Below are 21592 nucleotides of genomic sequence, written 5' to 3'. Positions count from 1 at the left end.
GAAAATAAAATAAAATAAAATAAAGTAAGACAAAATTCTAAATTAAAACCAAGATTACATTGTATCAATATTGGCAAAAATAAGAAGAAATCAATCCCCGGCAATGGCACCAAAAACTTGATCGGTGCAAAACTGCAAGTGCACAATATCGTAGTTTTATAGTAAAGTGATAAGAAGAGTATCGTCCTCAGGAATTGGTAACTTACTTTTGACAAATACCGAAATTATGCTAATCTCGACTTTATCTAGAAAAGTCACTAAGATTTTTGTAATTGCAATTTAAAATAAAATTAATTCAAAGAAAATACTCAAAGCAAAAGAAAACTGTTGTTCAAAGATCAAATTAATGGGAAATAAAACTTCTAGGAAATCGAATTCACCTAATCGCTCACTATGTTTTACTCATCTAACTAATTGAGTTTAATTCTCTCTGTTTGTTAGCAAATCTCCACAAACATCCAAAAGCCTCTTTCGATAGTCAATTGAAAATTATTCTTATTCATCATTTGACACAAGAATATGCAAAATTAATAAAGCAAGAAAAAAATAAGATCAATGATTTTAATACTAAGGTTCATATAAGTCTTTTGATCTCTATATTTACCTATGCCGAAATATCTAAGATCTATCCTATAATTCCCTCTTTCGACAGCAAATCACAAGATTAAAATCATCTAATTAATGACCAGTTAATTAGAAGCAACAAACTCAGAATAAATTAGATAAACATAGAAGAGAATTACTTCAAATTAGAATAGAAAAACAAGCATAATTCAGAACTAGATTACATCATTTTCCTAAAATAAAAAAAATTTAGTTCATGCTAAAAATTAAATTCAACATAAACAAATTCAGCATAATTTTTCTGAGAGGAATAATGGAAGGAAATTAACACTAAAAAAAAATACTCCTCACAGTCCCAGCCTTCCAAGTCGCAAGTCGCAGCGTCGAAAACGTGCCAAAAGCCGAAAAGCCTACTGTGTTCCATCTGCCTGCTTCTCCTTTTCATCTGCTCTCACTCTTTTTCTTTTTTTTTTTTCTTCAGTGCGTTACGTTGCTCTATTCTTTCACTTCGTTTCGTGCATGCTAAAAAAAATCCAGCTTGCGTCTGCATGCCAAAAACCGGAAAGAAAACAAAAATAATCGAGAATCAACTCCACGTCCAAGAGTCCAGCTAAAGCTAAAGCTAAAACTTCTCTTTTCAAATTCCTTTCGCGTCCTCCCAGGTTCAACTTCCTTTCTCTTTTTTTTTTCTTTTCCTATACCCATCGTACGGTGGTAGTTGGTAGACTAAGTCAAGTCCATTCCTACCATTAGCATCACGTCTCTTCCTTTTGAATTTGATGAATATATTTTATTTATTTACTTTTTTACTTTTTCTCCTCCACGTAGTTAGATGCCAATAGAATAGATTCAAACCACTTCTCTTTGCCAACGTCTTCAAAAATTTAACTTGATCTTTATTCCCAAATAACACTAATGATCAACTCTTATATTTGAATAGATCTTCATTTAAATCTGAGAGTCCTTTGACGATAGGCTTATAAAATTGGGTCTTCATTTTCTTCAAATCTGAAATAAATTTAAATAATGACAATGAAGTAAAAAATTAACAAAATTAAATAAATTTAGACTAAAGTTATAGTTAGAAGTGAGAAAATATAAGAAATTATGCAAGTCATCATTTACCCCGATAAGTAGCACCCTATCCTTCCCCTCTACTCTATGGACACGTTCAGCGCGGCCGTATGGCTCGGTCGTCCAAAAATGCTCGGGGACCTTCTCAACAACCACCCCATCTTCATCAGCAACACCTACGGATTCCTTGCCGAGAACATCACCTATTGCCCTCGCTGTACCACCGGGACGAGTCACTTCGGCCTCAGAAGTTGCGTCAACAAAGACTCTCTAGGTCGGAGGCACAGAGCAATGTGTGACGGCAGACTACATTAACACTTTGGATGCTCTCGGGGGCGAAGGGAGATGAAGCACCTATGTGGATGGAACCCCAGTAGGAATGACGGGGGAGACGGGTTGCGTGGTCTTTTTTCCTTCCCCACAATTGGTGGCTAGCAGGATGACGAGAATTGGGTGCGGCAGTTCGCTCCATCGGAATCCCCATGTAAGAGCGCTGGCCGACAATGGGAACTAAGTATCAACGAAGGCTATCATCCGATAGCAGGGCTTCAGAGTACACTTCGCTTGGATGTGCCACCACTCAGGACTTGACAATCGCCAGTTTTGCTTCCTCATAGGGATTTGGGTCAAGGCGGCAAATTGAAGCGTCAGAAACTGTGCCCTAGTTGGCATGAACGAAGAACAGTTGCCTAACGACCTGTTTGGCTGGATATTCCCAACCGTCGACTGGCAGTAAGAAGAACTTGCAGTTGTATCCCTTCACTACCTTGTGCCGTTCTTCTATCTAGACTAGCTCTTGGATGGGTTAAAAGTTGTAAATGCGCCGACCCTTCCACACCAAATTGTGGTGATGAAGAATTCACGAGCAGTCAAGTTAGGATAGTCAGACCCAACCTCCTCTAAGGCATGATGCCAGAGTGAAGAAATCCAACACTTAACGCATCAGCCGAGGATCGGGCAATCTCAGGCCACAAGAGAACATTGCAGGGCACCACAACTCTGGTACCATTGCCTTCCTCATCCACCACTCCGCCGATGGGAGAGGGCACTTCCAGCTCCAGCTTTGAGGGAATCACATAGGTCGCTTTCAGTTCCTCTAACTCCTTGGAGGTAATTGACGACCACCAGAAAAATCCCGAAAAATCATCCGTAAGGGGTCATCTCGAGCGACAGTGGCTAGAACGGCACCAGAGGCCGCCGATTGGGAATTAGGGGCAAGGTTTTCTTTGGGCCCATAACAACCTGGAGAGATTCATGAAAAAAAAAACTTTGGAAGAATGACAAGGAAATAAAGGTGCAGAATAACGAACAAGGCCAAAATTACGAGGGGTCACTCGATTGAAGGAGAGTCCTTATCTATAGATGAGGGGGGGGGGGGGGGATTCCCCTTATCGAAGTGTCATAACTCCGCGCGTCTCAAAGTACCAGGATCTCTCGATTAACGTAACTGCTATATAGCGTATCCCTCGAGATAATGTGTAAATGATGACTAAAAAAGATATATACGTGGCAGAGAAGCTGGAGGGGTGCCAATTAAAAGCGGAGACGTGGTTAACATTGCACAGCCATATGGGCGGAATACAGATGGAGATTCAGCATGTGGCCAGATAGGCCAGGAACTTAATCAAGTTTAAAACAAAGGAGATAGAGGAAATTCCTCCTAGACCTGATCGAGAAGAATTGGCAGGGTAATTATGAGGGGAACTTTCCCCTCGGGAAAGGCCCATAGGGCCATGGCCTAAAAACCTAGCCCAATGATGATCTGACATGAATACGAGGCAAACCGTCAGCCAGGGAGAGACGCCATCTGGTCAAAAAGATAACTCAACCAGACGCATTGGCGGCCTTCCTCGAGAATAGGGTATACACAGAAAATGCGGAGGACCCTTGGTTGATCAGCAATCAAAGCATCAACGGCTCCCATAAGCTAGGTTAAGGCTCAAGAAACTACCCCATATTAATGACGTTGTAAATAAAGTCACACTCACAATTACGAAACCGACACGGAGCCCTGCCACATTTAAAGATTCTGACAAATGAACAGTACGAAGACTCCAGATATCATTGCGACAGGCTTGATCTACTCACCAAACTTCTAGTATAAATAGCCGATCCCAGGTACGAGAATACTCTCTCTGAATTTTAAGCTTTCCTACTTATTTACTAGACTCCAAGAGCATTTACTGACTTTGGCATCAGAGGCTCTACTGACCCCTAGGCTGCCCTCTTACTGCAGCGTACATTTCTCTTTTTACAGGGCCATTGTGAAGACCTGAGTTATTGGAGCCTGGCCCAAGGGTGTGCGAAATAGGACATCAACAGGGACCAAAATGCTATTTGTCCTTAAAAATCTTCTTTTTAATAAAGCATTAAGTATAAAAGATTTCATCACATGAAAATAAATCATACTTTATAAAAATAATAAAAAAAAAGAGTTTGTGAAAGCTCTTATTAAAAATTTCTCAAATCTTTTTCTATTAAAAGCATAAATTTAAAACTTTGTACATGATCTTGGCCTTTGCATCTTCTCCCTATGCCAAGTCCTGTATTGCAGCTTAAGCCTCAACTTAAGTATTTTTCTATGACAGTCACACATTAAAATAAAAATGAGTCAAATCCTCATTATGAATTACTCTATGCTATAAACATATAATAACTTATGTTTTCATTCATGTAATAACATTCACAATCACATTCATCACATTTAGTCATATTAATACGTATACATACATTTCCCTTGATTTCTCAATATCATAGTCATACAATTTAGTAATACATTAACATTCAGCCTCAGTTTTGTCTTTATAGTCTTTCATTTTTTAATCTCATGTCCATTACACACGGTTAACCCTCGTGCGGATTAGTGATCTTGCAGCCTTGGCTCTTCCCGGGACTTAGTTACTCCTCTTTGGGAATGAGCATCACTATGTGCACCACTAGTGGTGCATTCCGATTGCAATTTGCTTCTTAACCTCATTGTACCATTTTCATTGTGATAGCCTTTTTAAGCATTTTAAACAGTTAAACATGCATTTAAGCCAATTTCCTTTATTTTCATTATGCCTTGCATTTCCATTTCTTTCATTATTCAATATGTGTTGATACTATATATATATATATATATATATATATATACATATAAACATCTACAAGCATTCAGTAGTACATTTCAATCATCTATCACATGTCTAGGATCCTCTCCTTTGCTGAAGGGTGAGGTTTTGCTTCTTTGCTCTAACAAAGCTCTTGTCTCTTAGACTTTAGTCTTAAGAGATCGTTAAGGATGGTAGGGGAAATAACAAAGATTTAAGAGAAAGCAATGAATAAAGAGGCATTCAGATTAACATTAGCCAAGATTTGGAACTCAAATGGATGGGTCACATTCAAAGAGGTGGGAGAGAAGAGATTTCTATTGGAATTCAAGAAGTTTACTGACAAGTAGAAAGTCCTTTAAGTTATACCATGGTCCTTTGACAGAAATTTTGTTAGTCTTCAAGAATTTGAAGGAAGTTTACCATGCCCAACAAGATTCAATTCACGTATGAACCTTCTTGGGTTCAATTACATAACCTTCCTTTAGAAGGCATGGGAAAGGAGATGGGTGAACTCATTGGCTTAGCCATTGGTAATGTCCTCACGGTGAATGTTGATAATGAGAGCCTCAGTTGGGGAATTTTTTTTGAGAATTAGAGTGTAACTTGATATCTCCAAACCTCTGGCTCGTGGTAGATTATTAAATCTTGGTGACAAGAAGATGTCGATCAGTTTCAAGTAATAAGAAAGATTACCAAACTTTTGTTTTAACTGTGGTACTGTGAAGCATAAAGATAGAAAATGCCTTCAACCAACATCAGGTTTACACTCTTCTGTGGCTCCTCAAGACCGGTATGGACAATGGATACAAGCTGCTTCAGTTCTTTCTTCTGGTATGGGGCCAAAAAGTATGGAGGCACATCGGACTCGACCAGTCATGCTCTTGGCTGGCAATGGAAGTCCAATGAGAAAGGTAACATAAATGATGGAAAGGAAAGAGCAATCAATTGGAGAGGGATGAGGTGCAATCCAAGGAAGTTAGGGATGAAGATTTGGTGGTTCCAATAGAGGAGTCCTAGGAAGTCAGGGACTTTGAGAAAGAAAGGGAAGTCCTTCCTTTCCAAGTTGGTTGTGGTCTTAAGATGGTAAGTCAATCTTCACCTTGTGCCAGTGAGGATATGCAGGTAGATGTTGTAGTTGGGAAGAATATGCCAACTTTTATAGACCTTGAATTGGAAAATTCTAATCAAGATCCTATTTCCAATATATCCCCTTTATGCAACAATTTTGATAGTCCTTCAAATTTGTCCCCACCGAATCATGAAGCCAATTTTAATCAGCTTGTAAGACTTACTACTTGGAATAGAAGAGTTAGGGGCCTACTTTAGTAAATCATAAAGATGAAACTAAGTTGGTTAAAGAGTCTACACAAGTGAAGTTAAAGAAAAGGCCATTTTCAGTTGGCACTAAGGTTCTGATGGATAGTCCTTAGGCAAAGAAGTCAAAGTCCAAGCACACTCTTGGAAGAAGCATAAGTCAAGTTGGATTGGTGGAGGTTGTTGTGCAGCCTCACCAACAACAATGATTTGCTTAAGTGGGAACTGCCGAAAGCTTCACCACCTAGTAGAAACTAAGTGCCCATAGATAGTCTTTCTTATTCAAACCAAGTGCTACAGGGAGAAAGTAGAACTGATTAGAAATAAAATTGGCTTTGACAATAGCTTTGTTATTAACAATAAAAGATGGAGTGGGAGATTAGCTCTACTATGCAAATCTCACATGGACGTTGAGCTGGATTCCTTCACCCAAAGGCACATCTCTTCTATGATTACCATGCCAGAAGGTGGAAGGAAATGGCTGCTCACGGGCTTAATTCGTGCTATTAAACCTCAAGAGAATATAGCTTGGATGTGTGTTGGGATTTCAATGAAATCCTCCGACAAAATGAAAAGTATCGGGCTGCTAGAAGACCTTATGCTCATATGGAAAGATTCACTAGGAGTAATAATTGATAGGGTGGTGATTTCACAAAAGAAAGACTTGATCATGCTCTCGGGAACTCAGAGTGGCTTAATTTGTATGACATATATACTGTTAGAAACCCGGATGCCAACTTTTCATATCACAGTCCTCTACTTATTTCTTTGTAGGCTCATAATGGACACAAGAAATGGGAGAATTTTTAGATTTGAAGGATTGTAATAAAGTGATCAATGAAGCCTGGAATGCATCAATGAGCTCTTCTAATTTGTTAAAAAGAAGCTACTACTGGATTAAGAAAGTGCCAAATGAGACTAAGGCAATGGAGTAAGGATCTCCATAGAGGTTAAAGCAGGCTTAGGCAATGGAGTAAGGATCTCCATAGAGGTTAGAGCAGGCTTATCAATACTTGACCTAATCAAATGCTTATAAGAGACTAATGATGGCAATCTTAGCAATGAGATCAAACATTTGCAAACGGAGGTCGGCATATTACTAGAAGAGGAAGACACTAAATGGAAACAAAGGGCTAAACAAGTATGGTTGAAATATAGGGACATAAACACCAAGTTTTTTCACAAGTGTGCTAACCAAAGGAAAAAAATAAACAGAATTCACATAATCACATATGGAGAAGGCTATGCCACCACTAAGCCTATGGAGATCAGTCAAATTTTTTAGAGGCTCTTCTAGGAGCTATTTTCAACTTCAAACCCAGAAGGCATAAAGTCTTGTTTGATATCATTAGATATGAATGTTATTCCTACCTAAGAATTCTATGTAACAGAAGTTAAGGAAGTTATTTTCAACATGAATCCCTAGGCTCCCCTAGACCTGATGGTTTTCCTGTTGTCTTATGCCAATACCATTGAGAAATAATGGGTCCAAGAGTTTGTGTTGTTGTATTAGAGGCTTTTAACCATGGTAGATGGCCATAAGGACTTAATTATACTCACATTGTCCTTATTCCAAAGACAAAATCTCCTTCAAAGGTAACTAAACTTAGACCAGTTAGTTTTTGTAATGTGATTTATAAAATCATTGCTAAAGTTATGGCTAACAGACTGAAGTCTATACTCCCAGATATCATCTCCTTAACCTAGAGTGACTTTGTCCCAGGCAGGCTCATTACTGATAATATGATAGTGGCCTTCGAGTCCAAACACATAATGAAAAGTAGAATGAAAGGAAGAGATGGTTTATGACTTTAAAGCTCGATATGAGCAAAGCATATGACAAGGTTGAATGGGTGTTTTTGAAGGTCGTAATGGAAAAGATGGGTTTTGCTCAAAGGTGGATTGATCTCATTATGCAATGTGTGTGGACAGTGTCATATTCCATTGTCATTAATGGCACTCCTCATGAAAGTTTGGGTCATTCTAGGGGCATTAGTCAAGGTGATCTAGTTTTACCCTACATTTTCATCCTTTGCTTAGAAGCTCTTAGTAACCTCCTCAACAAAGCTAAAGAGTTAGGTTTGATTGCTAGCCTTCCTCTGGCCAAGGGTCATATTCAAATTAACCGCTTGTTTTTTTTTTTTTTCGCATATGATAGTTTGCTCTTTTGCATGTCTAGTTCATTGGAGTGGAGCATACTTTTCAGTCTTCTGGACTCTTATGAGAAAGCCTCAGGTCAAAGAGTGAATAAGGACAAGACCTCAATATTCTTCAACAAGAACACAAGAGAAGAGACACAAGTTATCATCACCAGCATAGCATGCATCAGAGCAACTGATTCTTATGAAAAGTACTTGGGCTTGCAAGCACTTGTAGGGAGGTCTTGATCTAGTTCTTTCAGGATAGAATTTTATAAGGTGAGAACCAGATTGAGTAACTGGAAAATGAAATTCTCTCACAAATAGGTAAGAAGTCTTGCTTAAATCAATAATCCAACCAATTCATACTTACTACATCGGAATTTTCAAGCTTCCAAAACACCTGCCCCAAGAACTTAATAAGGTTATGAAAAACTATTGGTGGGGTCAGCAAGCTTAGGAGAATCAAATCCATTGGGTTAGTTGGCATCAAATGAAAAAGGCAAAGATGTTAGGTGGTCTTGGGTTTAGGGATTTTGGGAACTTCAACATTGCAATGCTAGCAAAGCAATGTTGGAGAATTGTTCAAAACCCTCATTCACTAGCATCACAGGTTCTTAAAGCCAAATACTTCCCGCAAGCTACTTTCTCTCAAGCAAAACTAGGAAGCAACCCTTCCTATATGTGGCAAAGTATGCTGGTTGCAAGGTCTCTTCTTGAAAAAGACCTATTTTGGAGAATAGGAAATGGTGATCTTGATCAGATGATTTTCTCATATGTTATTTTGTTATATTTTGAGATTATTATATTATAGATATGGGAGTTTTATGGATCGTACATATGGGATTTTTATATACATATGAGATTTTACTAGCGAGAATGGGTTGCCTTTAATCGCTCTTTGATCAGTTGGACCTTCTTGCTAGTTTGTCGATGATTTCTGGTCCTAGAACATAACGCTTGCCTACTTCGTCCCAATAAAGAGGTGTGCGAATTCTTTTGAAGACTGTTATTTTAGGCGAATTCTACTAATGGCATGCAAGTGATCAAATTCCTTTGTCAATCTAAGACACGAGCTCTCAACATGTCTTAAAATATTTGGATGGTTCGTTCTGGTTAGCCATCTATGGATGAGACGCTGTACTAAAATCCAGTTTAGTACCCAAGAACTCCTGCAAACTTTTTCAAATTTTTTATGTGAAATGAGGATCCTTGTCTGATACAATAGATATCGGAACTCCATGTAGACAAACTGCTTCCAGGATATATTGTTCCACCAACTTGTCCATTGAGCTTCCAACTTTAATTGGTAGGAAATAAGCTGATTTGATTAATTGACCACTATCCAAATGGTGTCTTGTCCTATTGGTGCCCTGGGCAATCCCATTACAAAAATAAACATAACCGTACTAAAAGTAACACCCTGTCTTGAATGGAATCATGCAACCTCGTGGAATAGGCCGATGTAGAAGACTAGGCATTAGGTACCTTGATGTACCACCTAGGAATAACCCATCTCAAGATGAACCCATGCGATGATGTCTCATACCACAAACTGAATGATAGAGATTCTGATGCAACATGGAACAACAGGATGGGTTGCCATAGAATAGGAGCTGGGCAGGAATGGTGAATTTCTGGTGGGGTTGTGCAGTTGGGTCATCTCAGGTTGGACGGATTCGTGGAGTCATTCCAATTATTATTTTATGGGCTCTTTGGAAGTCTCGATGTTCAGCTCGAATGGATGATAAAATATGATTGGAGGGCAATTATTCGTGCTGTTAAAGTAACATTAATGGACATCACTAGCAGCTTGTAGCAATTCCGAAAAATGGGATATAATGATTTGTTAGTATTGCAGGAATTAAATTGTCCAATTGTGCCGGTGAGTGCAGAAATGCCAAGGTTGGCTGCGTGGAAGCGGCCGTATGTAGGGAGGTTCAAGCTGAATGTGGATGGTGGTTCTTGTGGAAATCCAAGGATGTCGAGTGGTGGAGGCATTATTGTGATTCACAGGGGAGAGTTATGGCCGATTTTGCTCATTTTTACGATCAAGCGACGAATACAATTGCAGAGTGTAGAGCTTTACTTGATGGACTATGTTTGTGTCCTTTGCTTGGTTTGAGAGATGTATTGGTGGAGAAGGGAGCCCAACCAAGAAAAGTTGTAGCTAGTGCTAGAGTTGAAGAAAATGCAGTTGCAACCCTGTAGGGACATTTATTGCCTGTGGATGATGTGCCAACCCACATTTTGGAGAATATCGTAAGGGAACGACAACTAGCTTCAAATGTTACCAACAAGGCTACTATGCGAAGGATTGCCCTAAGGCTGGTCAAGGGAGCAGATCCTCCACTAGGTTAGGACAATGGTTGCCTATCCAAGTAAGGATGTATGCATTGACATCTAGGGTCGTGGACTTCGAAGCTCCACCATGAGTTATGTTCATAGTGGTCGTGTAGCAACTAGCTAGAATTCTTTTGATGATTATATTTCTTATGTGATATTTAAAATCTCGGAATTTCGACCTATATTTTTCTTTGAATTTTATTTCTTGAGTTTTTGTCTCTGTGTACCAATTGTGTAAATGTTCATATTTGGGATGCCACAAATGATGAATCAATAGATTTTTTTTAGAATAGTACGTAGGTTATACCACCAAATACTTGATCTTGGTGATAAATAAGAAATTTATTTAGGTTTATGATAATGGTACATGGCTTAGGTTTGATTTGTAGGAAATAAATTGTTCAATTCGGCCCATGAATTAGACATTTGGATTAGGGCTTGGTATTGCATCCAGGAAAAATATAATATCTTGGCCCATGAATAAATATGGTATTTGAATATGGGCTTAAATAATTGTGCATTGGATTATACTATTGGAGATGAGTTTTCAGTGCCAGCTACTGGGCCTTGAACTCTGTTATTGAAGATGAGCTCAAGTGGTGAATTATTGGGCCTTGAAATATGGTATTCGGTTTATTGGGCTAGTAAAGTTACTGAAAAGACATATTTTTTTTTAATCCAAAAGTCCTCATTTGTCCACCGTATAAATGCTGTACAATTATTTTGAAAAAAATAAATAAATACGTGACTTATATGAAAATAAATTAATTTTTTAATAGTAGATCTCACTCTTTTTCAAAATAACTATATAGTACTTGTACACTCTACGACTGCATATAACATTACTCTTACTTCAGAGGCATTGAAGGACAATAAGTCATATCCTATCAAATTAAAAAACTAAAAAGTAGAAAAAATCAAATCAAATCAAATCTTGACACCCTTAAAAACGCATGTGATGATTTTCACAAAATTCATATTTTTATGAAACACTACGATAATATTAGTAATGCTACTTATCATTCTTTTTAATATTATTCCCTTATCATCTCATAATATGATATTAAATGATTTGAGACTATTCATTGTATTTTAGTTGGAGCCTATCATTTACTGTCTCATCAAATAATGTTTAGATGATGATTTAAAAAAAATGATAAATATATTTTTTTGCAGAAAACATTCAGGCCCTGTCAAAAAAATCCTTGGCCCAAAATTGTATGTTGATGCCTAGCCATCCATGCCGAGGATTTTCTATATGCTCTTGTATATCACCCTCTCGTTTTGTCATTCCTGTGTGGGGATCAGTTTTCTTGAATTATAATGTATTGTAATACATAGTACTGTTTTGCAGGAATGAGGTCATATAAACACTGGCTGGGGCAACTCCATTAAAATTGAGGCCAAGGCATACATCTTAGAATTTTTGTTTTTGTTTTATTTATTTTGACACAGTAACGTAATAAATTATTATACTGAACATAAATACTACGAACTTTTACTTTTTCTTAATTATGTAATTATGCACTAACTATTGTAAGTGCTTTTATTGATCTTCATTTAGTTTTTTTTTATCTTAAGTATACTTTAAATAGTTCTTTGCTCTTATATAGACTTATAAAGTTAATTACTTTTTATATTAATTAATCAAAAATTGTATTTTTAGATGTTTTATTTCTTTAGAGTCTTCCTCGGGGCCTTCTAAATATATTATTTTCTAAATAATTATAATATCAATATTATTTCTTAGAGGATTTAAGGGCCTTTTTTTTTTTTTTTTTGATGATAACGGACCGCATTTTATTCATAATAGAGGACATACAATTATGACTTAAAGAAGTCAGTTACAGACGATAAAAGCTCCCCAGCATACTTTCGTGGCTGACAAGGTCTAGTCTAGACGGCAGATCTCTAAAGACCTAAGTCTAAGAGATCTGTCGTGCACAGCTCTGTCCCAGACAGAGTTAATAGTAACCAGGTGATAAAACCCATACCTCGACTAAGCAGACTAAGGTACAACAACCCCATACACCGCCTAAGCGGAGAGGGGAGATCACACCATTCAGACCGAGGTCCGAAGGGACATATTTTTAGATTTTTATTTTACTAAAAAGTAAATACAGGACACGAAATAAATACAATAAAACACAGTAAAAGCAAGAAGGAATAGTGCTCCAATGAGGCTGCTGTGGCGCGTGCAGTACACGTGCTGCTCTGGGAGGAGACCGACGGTCGATCTTGGAGACTTCGGACTCACAGACCCCGTAGGCGCCTTGCGTGACATCGGCAGAAGGCCTCCCGGTGGTGCGTGAGAGCCACTCGCCAAACGTCTCTGAGAGTTTTAGGCCGCACGTGCGAGCGACTCGCCACTCCGATTGGCGCCGCATTCGGTGGTCTTGAAGATCGGCGGCTGGGCATCACCATGGAGGGGCGCGTGCTGGTCTAGGGTCACCAGAAAATCCAGATCTGCGGCTTTCGCTTATTTAGCATGCAAATACACAAAAGCACAAAAATGGAGCACTATACAGAGGAGAAGGGAGTGGGGAGAGAAGGAGGGAGGAGGAAATGAGCCAAAACTCCCACCCCCTCGAGTTAGATCTGTAGTGGAAAGGTTTGAGAGGCCCGAACCGATACTGACTAACTTGTATTTTGGTGATGGAGGAAACCGACCAAATTGGCTGACTATGGGGAGGGATACAGGCCGAATCGGTTCTCAGCCGACCCATCGGTCTATTATCGGTTTGGGTCATTTTTTGTTCTAAATTTGGGCCTATTTGTTATACACTATTTCAGTATACTGTGGGCCTTTTTGAGATTACTTTAAACTCTTAATTTACTTTAAACTATTTCTAGATCACTATTTCTATATTTTTCTTTTTTTATTATTTTAATATCATTTGTATTTGTAATGTTATGTATATAAAAAAAAATTACTAAACTAGCCATAGATGTTACTTAGTATAACTATAAATTTATAATACTAATACTATAACTATATATTATACTACTAATACTAACTATATTACTTACTACTTACTACATAATTAAAAAAAATAAAAATAGCTTCACTAGATGTTTAGTATTACATATTACAAAAGAAGACAAATTGTCTTAACATAGCAACAATGCAAAAGAAAAAAAACATAGCATAGATAAATGACAACAAATTAGGAGTGATCTTCATGTTTTCTGCTTCAACCTTCAATCTTTAATAGTTGTCACGTTTGATTGTGCACCAAATTCTATATACAAACATTAATAAATATTAATAATAGGAATAAAACATAAAATATTAGCGAATTTGAATTATGATAAATATTAAAATTAAATTACAATGAAAACAAAGAAAATATTACCCGATTCTACTACGAAGCTCTCTACATTATCTATAGTCTCCTCGATATCAATGGTTGTTGATGGATGTTTACTAATTTTGAATACAAATAAGTGCATCAACGGTTCTTTGAGCCAACGAACTCCAAAAAGGGTCAAGCATATGACCTCTGACTTGGATGCAACCATAAAAAAGTCATGGCCAATAAGTCTCTTACAATCCTTGTGAGTATATGATAGTTAAGCTCATTAATTTTTTACCAAGTCAACAAGTCAAACAATGGGCTAAGTGCCTCACAACCATCTGATAAATATCGACCCACTTTTATTTTGGCAATAGTAGATCCCATGGTGGAAGATGCTTTATACCACTTGTAGACCCATTTGATCTCACATTTTCCATCACCATCATTCATGGTTCTAGATGTCAGAGGGGGCTCATATTTTTGGATACTCGTGATGTAACCGAATGTAGCATTATACTCCGTATACAAATATGCTAATGCCTGTCTCACACTCTACACCAACTCCTCAGCACGAAACTCATCATGAACTTTCTTCAGGTGGAAAGTAAGAAACCCTAACTTGTTTCATGGACCAAGCACAATTGCAATTAACATGAACAAGTTCATCCTATCTAATGACCTCCAATACTTATCATATTTTGTTCTCATGTTTATAACCATACTCCTCAAACAACTCATTTTGGAGATCACAATTCTCTAGAAAACTGGTGTTGGCTGTCACATATAAAGACTCAGAAAATCTATTAGAGACATCATAAAACATTTTAAAATACTTAACAAACACCCCCACTGTCTCCCACTCTCTAGCTTTAGGAGGCCTCATGTGCCCATCATCAAAGTAAGAGAGGAAATTATAATCCTCACTCTCCATTTGCCTGAAAGCCTTCTCAAACTTCTCAGCAACCTCTGACATCATATAGGTTGAGTTTCATCATGTATGTACATCAAGACACAACATTTTCTTACAATCAATTTTTTCTTTTTCTACACATCTCTTAAACTTGTCTAATCTTGCAGTAGATGAACGCACATATCTAACTGCATTTCTAACCATTGTGATGACTTCATTGCACTCTTTCAAGCTCTCATTCATAATAAGATTCAAGATATGAGCACAACATGTTTCAAATATGAAATTGCAGTATAATTTGAACTTGCATTATCAACAGTTACAGTAAATATCCTATTAATGCCCCAATCAAGTAAGCACGACTCAACATATCTACCAATAGTATCCCTTCGATGATTAGGGATTAAACAAAAATTCATGATTTTTTATACAATTTCCAATTCTTATCAATGAAGTGTGTAGTTAGACACATATAATTCAAATTCTGTACCAATGTCCATGTATCGGTCGTCAAGCAAATCCTCATGCCACCATCTTTAAACACTTTTTTAAAGTTTTCCTGATTCTAATTCATACAATCTCTTGCAACTATGACATGACATGAGACTTTAAATCAAGGTTCAAGAGACCAATACACTGTCTTAAATCCCTGTCCTTCAACAATTCTAAATGACATCTCATCGATAATTACCATCTCTACAATCGCCAACCTCAAAACCTCTTCACTATATTTGTGGGTTACAATACTCCTTAATGTACTACTATCACTCTCTCCAGCCCCTGCTTAGGTGTTGCCTCACTTGTTAATGATTTTTAGTACCTATCCAGAGGCCCATGTTTATGAGGATTTTTAAGACATGAAGACAAATAGTATTGCATTGTTGGAGTTTCTTTCTCTTTGAGTGTCAAGCGTACGTCTTGCCACAATAATTACATTTAGCATTCGGGTCATCTACATGACAACCCTCCACCTTCGTAAAATGGTTTCATACAATCAATGGATCCTTTTATTTCCGTTTCTTAGGTAATGGACAAGTACTACTAGTAGGTGCACTAGGGGGTTTTGATATTTGGGTCACCCTCAAATTATCTCCCAAGTTAATGGTTAGTTCATTTGAATCACCATCAATTAGAGTCGATGAAGAATCCATCTAATTTATAAAATAAAACATAAATGTTACGTGTACATTATACATAATGCATAACACAAATTATAATTACATAGCATGTAGTTTTCAACATGGCAAACATCACAAGTCTAAGACTCTAATCTAGGTTTTAGTTTACTCATCTTTTCTCAATTTATATCAAACTATTTTTACAACACAATTAGAATATCATAAATTAACAATAATATTTTTTTTCAAACAAAATGCCAAAATAAATATTAAATTGAACATATTAAGAACACTCATAGTGGGGATTTGGAAATAGCTCTCAGATTACTATTCACAGTCCCAAGAATTCGCTCCAAAAATTTTACAATGCTTGTACATACATAAATAAATAATTTAAAGATTAAGTAATATGAAAAAATTAGTATATCAAAAACTCAAACATAAAAAACAGATCACTCCATAATAGGCTAACAACATTAAAGGCGCATAAATTGTAAATTAGAATGAAAAAAATAACAAATAACAAAGATGCTTAAAAGTTAAATCATAAAATGAGTCATCGACAACCTTGCAAAACAATAGACCAGATGAAGAGGTCACATAGCATTAGACACAGGGGAGAGGGAAAGAGATGAGAGTGATAGACGTACTATAGACTACAAAGAACTAGGAGTCTGAGAGAGGAGAGAGGCGTTGGCCATGGGGCATGGGGGTTCATCGACGGTTGGGATTGAATGGGAGGCTGAGAGAGGAGAGAGAGAGTCTGAGAGGGAGTTCGACAGAAGAAGAAAGGTAGGGGCGAAGGATGTGATTCTTAATCCTAACTTAGAAACGACGCTGTTTCAAATTGTTTTATTTGAAACGGCATTGTTTTGTATAAAAAATAATATATATATTATATCGGCCGGTTCGCCTTTTAGCTAAAGTCACATATGCATGCATATCATTACCAAGACGACAGATCATCCTCTTATCAAGTCTCATAAAATCTGCAATATCTCACCATATAAATCATAGTGGGAAGTTGCTTCACCAGTTCAACTCGAGGACTCACTCTACATGGCCAACATGTGAGCTCATTCACTAAATCCAACTTAATCGACTAAGGAAATCACTCAACCTAGTCAAAAAACTCGAAGATAAAACACGATCAACCCAGGGAATCTCTCTACCCGGTCAACCAACTCAAAAACACTGTGCTTGATCAACCTAGGGAATCTCTTACCCGTGTCATCAAGTGAGGCCAACACAAAGACGTTCCATCCCAATCATCACGAGGAATCACTTTACCAGTATGAAACTCGTGGCGACGTACTATAAGAATGGTATGGGGACTCCTCAACTCGTCCCTGATAATCGACACATTGTAAGACTCAACACTTGGAAACCACATCATCATCAATTCGCATCACCCTAACACATTATCTCAAAATCACAGCACACAGGTAAACATATATTGTTTTCATGGAGAAAGAGGTGAGTTACACAATAGGCAAAGCCTAATCTTATAACATACTCAACGACACATTCCTAGGAAGGTCATAGGAGCTAACCTACCGGAACAATATTTCTATTACATGGTAGCACTGGCACTACTCCTTCCGTCACGGCCTAAAGTCACATGCTTTCTTGAAGACTCTGACCAGATGCAAGAGTAAATACCTAAAAATCACAAAAGTGAGTTTTTCGCTTTTATCGAATTTCTTTTAAATTGGGGGGGAGGGGGGCATCAGTCGTATCTCTGACGTCTGTCTGACTCCATATATGCTTGAATAGGAGATATTCGATCTCATCCATCCATTTGCCCTCTAGCCTTGCAGGATGGCAGAGAGTAACCGAAGTAAGGCATGCACGTCCTCTACAGTTTGCCTTCGGTCAAATCCCGTAGTCCATCTCCTAATAAGAGTCTCTCACATGGCACTGGATCATACCTATGAGATCAGATGATATGACCTACAGGTTTGTAATTTGTTTTCCACAGGCTCATTCCAGATGTGACATCTCTTATAAAGTATGAGCCTCTGTGTACGACATCTGCCGCCTCTAAGCACCTCCATATTATCTTGGAGTGCTCTCACATCCATAATGGTTCTGTCCTTAACCATTGCTTGCACTTGTGTTGTTATCCGTTCTTTTTAGAACTACCAACCTCTTTAGCTCCTCGTTTCTGCCCTTGTACGGTAGTTCTTGCCCACCTGGCACAAGGTGAAAAGTCTTTTTTTACCCTTGGAGTCTGTCAGCTAGGAGAAGGAAACCTAGAAAAATGCTGGAATGAGATGCGAAATGGGACATGGGCTAGAAGGAGTTGTGGGCTGAATTTAAAGGGCCTAGAACTGTTGTTGCAATTGTGAGGCAACATATTCCTTCGTGGGTTGAGGGCCCTCAGTAGGCTTAAGGCCTTTTATCTTGTATTTATGTTTCATATGATAAGTTACTAATTTCTTTTAGTGTCTTTTCCATTAGCCCATGGGCCTGTTTGTAAGGTAGAAATTTAAGTCCGTAGTGGATGGTTATATACACACTAAGGGAATGTTGACCCCCCTAGGTCATTGCTTGGGATGTAACGGAGACGTGGAGTGTCAGGACATGCAACACAAGGTTATATATCCCCGTTAATGATAGTAATATGCAATGCATTCTAGTATGCAACTAGCAGTATGCAATAATCGTAACAGACATTAGGGTGACTTATAAAGCTTTATGCCAGAATGAACTAAACATCCCAAATATATTAATAACCATAAATAGATTGCCTCACATAATAAGGCATAGGTTCAAACATAAGGATATAATTTCCCTAATACAAAATACTGAATCCAGGTTCCATAGTCAGATCAATTCTCTCATACGCTCTATAGTATGTAGAGTCAAAGCTATAAACATTAAAATTAAATCCAACCTTCACTCAAGATCTGACTCCTCTTCAACCATATGTATCCAGCAGCCATACTGTTTGTCTTCTATCGGTCTTAACACCACTTCTACCATTCCAAAAAAAATAGTAGTGGGTCCATAAGAGTGAGATTTACTTGAAATCTCAGTAAGTTAAACAACCAACTCGCATAAAGATAAGTTAAGCATAATAAATTATAAACATGAGATGTATGCTATGTAGAAAATTAGTATTTGTCTCCCATCCGGATTCCTCAATATTTCTAGAAAAACTTTATGCTCATTTTCTTACGAAGAACATTTTTTATTTCATCTTTTCAAAAACATAACTTTTCATCATTAATAAAGCCATCATTAACAATAACATCATAATGTATGGTGGTATCATCACAGCTCCCCATTATATACTGTGAGTACTTGTTGGTAACTGTAGTTCAACTCATGTTGAAACTACGTTATTTGCAGACTTGTTCTCAATACATTGGTAACATAACATAACATTTTATAACATCATAACATTCATCATAATATATGCACCCACCAGCATTAAGTGCCATAAATAACTTCGCTCCAACATTCTAAAAATAAAGAATCAATTCGAAACCCGTTGATGGTTCTTTATCAACCCAACGGTTTCTACTCCATTCTTATTCACTCCAGAGTGGACAAATGGATTCCACTAGAATAATTTCCCATCCTAGTCTTTGGGGTTGTGACAAAATTTCTTTTCATGCAATGCTTGAAAATATTTTTCATAACATGTGCAAGTATGCTTCATGTGAAAATGACAATTCATATGATATGCTAAAATGGGGAAAATTCTACATGTCATGTAAACAAGTAATGAAATACTCAATGTATCATATAATATGATATTTCATGCTCAAAATGACATTTATATCATGAATATGACATTTATATATAAATCATAAATAATTTATCTAAGAGTTAGTTAGAGGTTAACTTACTAATTTTTTGAATGCTAGGAAATTGGTGCGGCTGTAAATAGAGGTATTCTAAGTTAGGAATTTGACTACTAAGGAAGATGTTCATAATTAAAAGAATTCACAAATAATTATTTACAAAACTGCTCCTATACTTTGCAAAATTATCACTAAGGCTTTAAATTTTTACTATTTGCATTTGAGCCCAAAAATTCACCAAATTTCACATAGTTCACATATTTTCTATGTTCTAAAGTCATTTATGCCCTTAGAATTGCAAGATTCAAATCACAACTAGGCCAAATTTAACCAACCCTTGGCATGCATCTATATGGGCCTATATGTGATTTCATCTCTATAGCCTCTATGGAAGCATATTTGCTCAAAATTTATCAAGTGGCAAGCATGAACCTAATCTTAGGGACAAGTTTATGACTTAGATTCAGATCGTACAAGTTCATCCCAACACTTATGCACGAATGAAGGCCAAATCATCACTAAACCATCAACTAAGTATATTCATGATGTTTCTAACTTTTCATTCTCAAAGAGAGGTTTAAAACTTAAATCATGCATTTTCATCCTTATCCCAATCATAAGGCTTTTCTAAATGCTCATTACATAAGGTTAGGCAATTTAATCAAAATTACATAAATAAACTTTAACCAAGTAAAATGGATGCATGCTTTGATAATCAACACAAGATATAGATTTCTAACCGGTCATGACCTGATTTGCATCTTTCATGTCAAACCTTAATTAAACTCAATCAAAACCTCATTCTCATGTCATAAATTAAAAACTTACAAAATTCATGGTGTTTGAGCTTCCAAACACAACTCACTTCAAGAACACTCTCAACTCACTTGGTTTCTCACTATTTTCACTCTAAGAGGGAATGGCTTCCAAGAGCTCTAGAGGAAAGCTTTGAGGAGTGGTGTGAGGAAGTTAGAAGTGAAGAGGGGGTATTTACAGGGCTTCATGGAGGGTGAGGGGCGTGGGTTTGGATGAAGTTGAGGTTTTGGATTGGTGGAGGTAGGCAGTGGAGGCATGAGTACCAAAATCCAACTTCTGTCATCTTTGGTAAGGTGAATAGCATTCCATTTCTTCATGATTTCATCCATACCAGGTGTTGCAATGGGGTTATGGGTGCAGGGGCTGCCATGGTTCAGAAAATAGAAACAAAATTCAAAGGATTGCAAGGTGAGGTCATGCTAGTAGCCGACGGGTAGTGGTCTTCAAAGTTGGCTAGTTTTCATTACTTGTTTGTCTAATTCCCTTGGCTTTGTTTTGCAAGTCTAAATAATTCATTTGATGGCTTTTTCAGGTGTTGGAAGGAGGTTGGGTTGGCTGCCAAGTGATCATATATGTGCAGGTCATGAGAGGAAGTAAAATGAAGGTGGTTGCTGAGTGACATGTGAAACCTACTACTATTGCTAATCGGTTTGCCATTTCTTTGGGGAATAAATGGTCAACAAGTCTTTGAGTGCTTTGAGGGACCTCTTAGGTATTGGAGGGCAGGGATGATGGCGTGTGGAGGTGGCTCAATGAAGAGGAAAAAATCCTTGAAGAAACTAAGGGTATTCTGTTAGGACTCAATTACACCTCCTAAGGAATTAGTTGGGTTTTTGGCTTTAGTTTTCTTGGAGTCATTTTGCCCTATGCTAGGTTTGAACCTTGAGTGATGTGGTGAAGTGTGAATAGTGAAATCTCCCTTGAAAATTTGGTGGAAATGGCGTGGGTTAGAGCATTGGTATTGACTTCATCAAAAGTCTAGCTAAATGTAAAATTTGATGAATTTCATCAAAATAGGGCTGCATTGGATTAGTCAAATAGATAAATGTGAAACTTTGAGCTACAATAAATCTATAGGTTTCTTCAAATTTGAAGGTCTACTA

This window comes from Juglans microcarpa x Juglans regia, chromosome 4D (assembly GCF_004785595.1).
Source record: "Juglans microcarpa x Juglans regia isolate MS1-56 chromosome 4D, Jm3101_v1.0, whole genome shotgun sequence".
Lineage (NCBI taxonomy): Eukaryota > Viridiplantae > Streptophyta > Magnoliopsida > Fagales > Juglandaceae > Juglans > Juglans microcarpa x Juglans regia.
The sequence above is the reverse complement of the archived record's forward strand: the minus strand, read 5'-3'. Positions refer to the sequence as shown.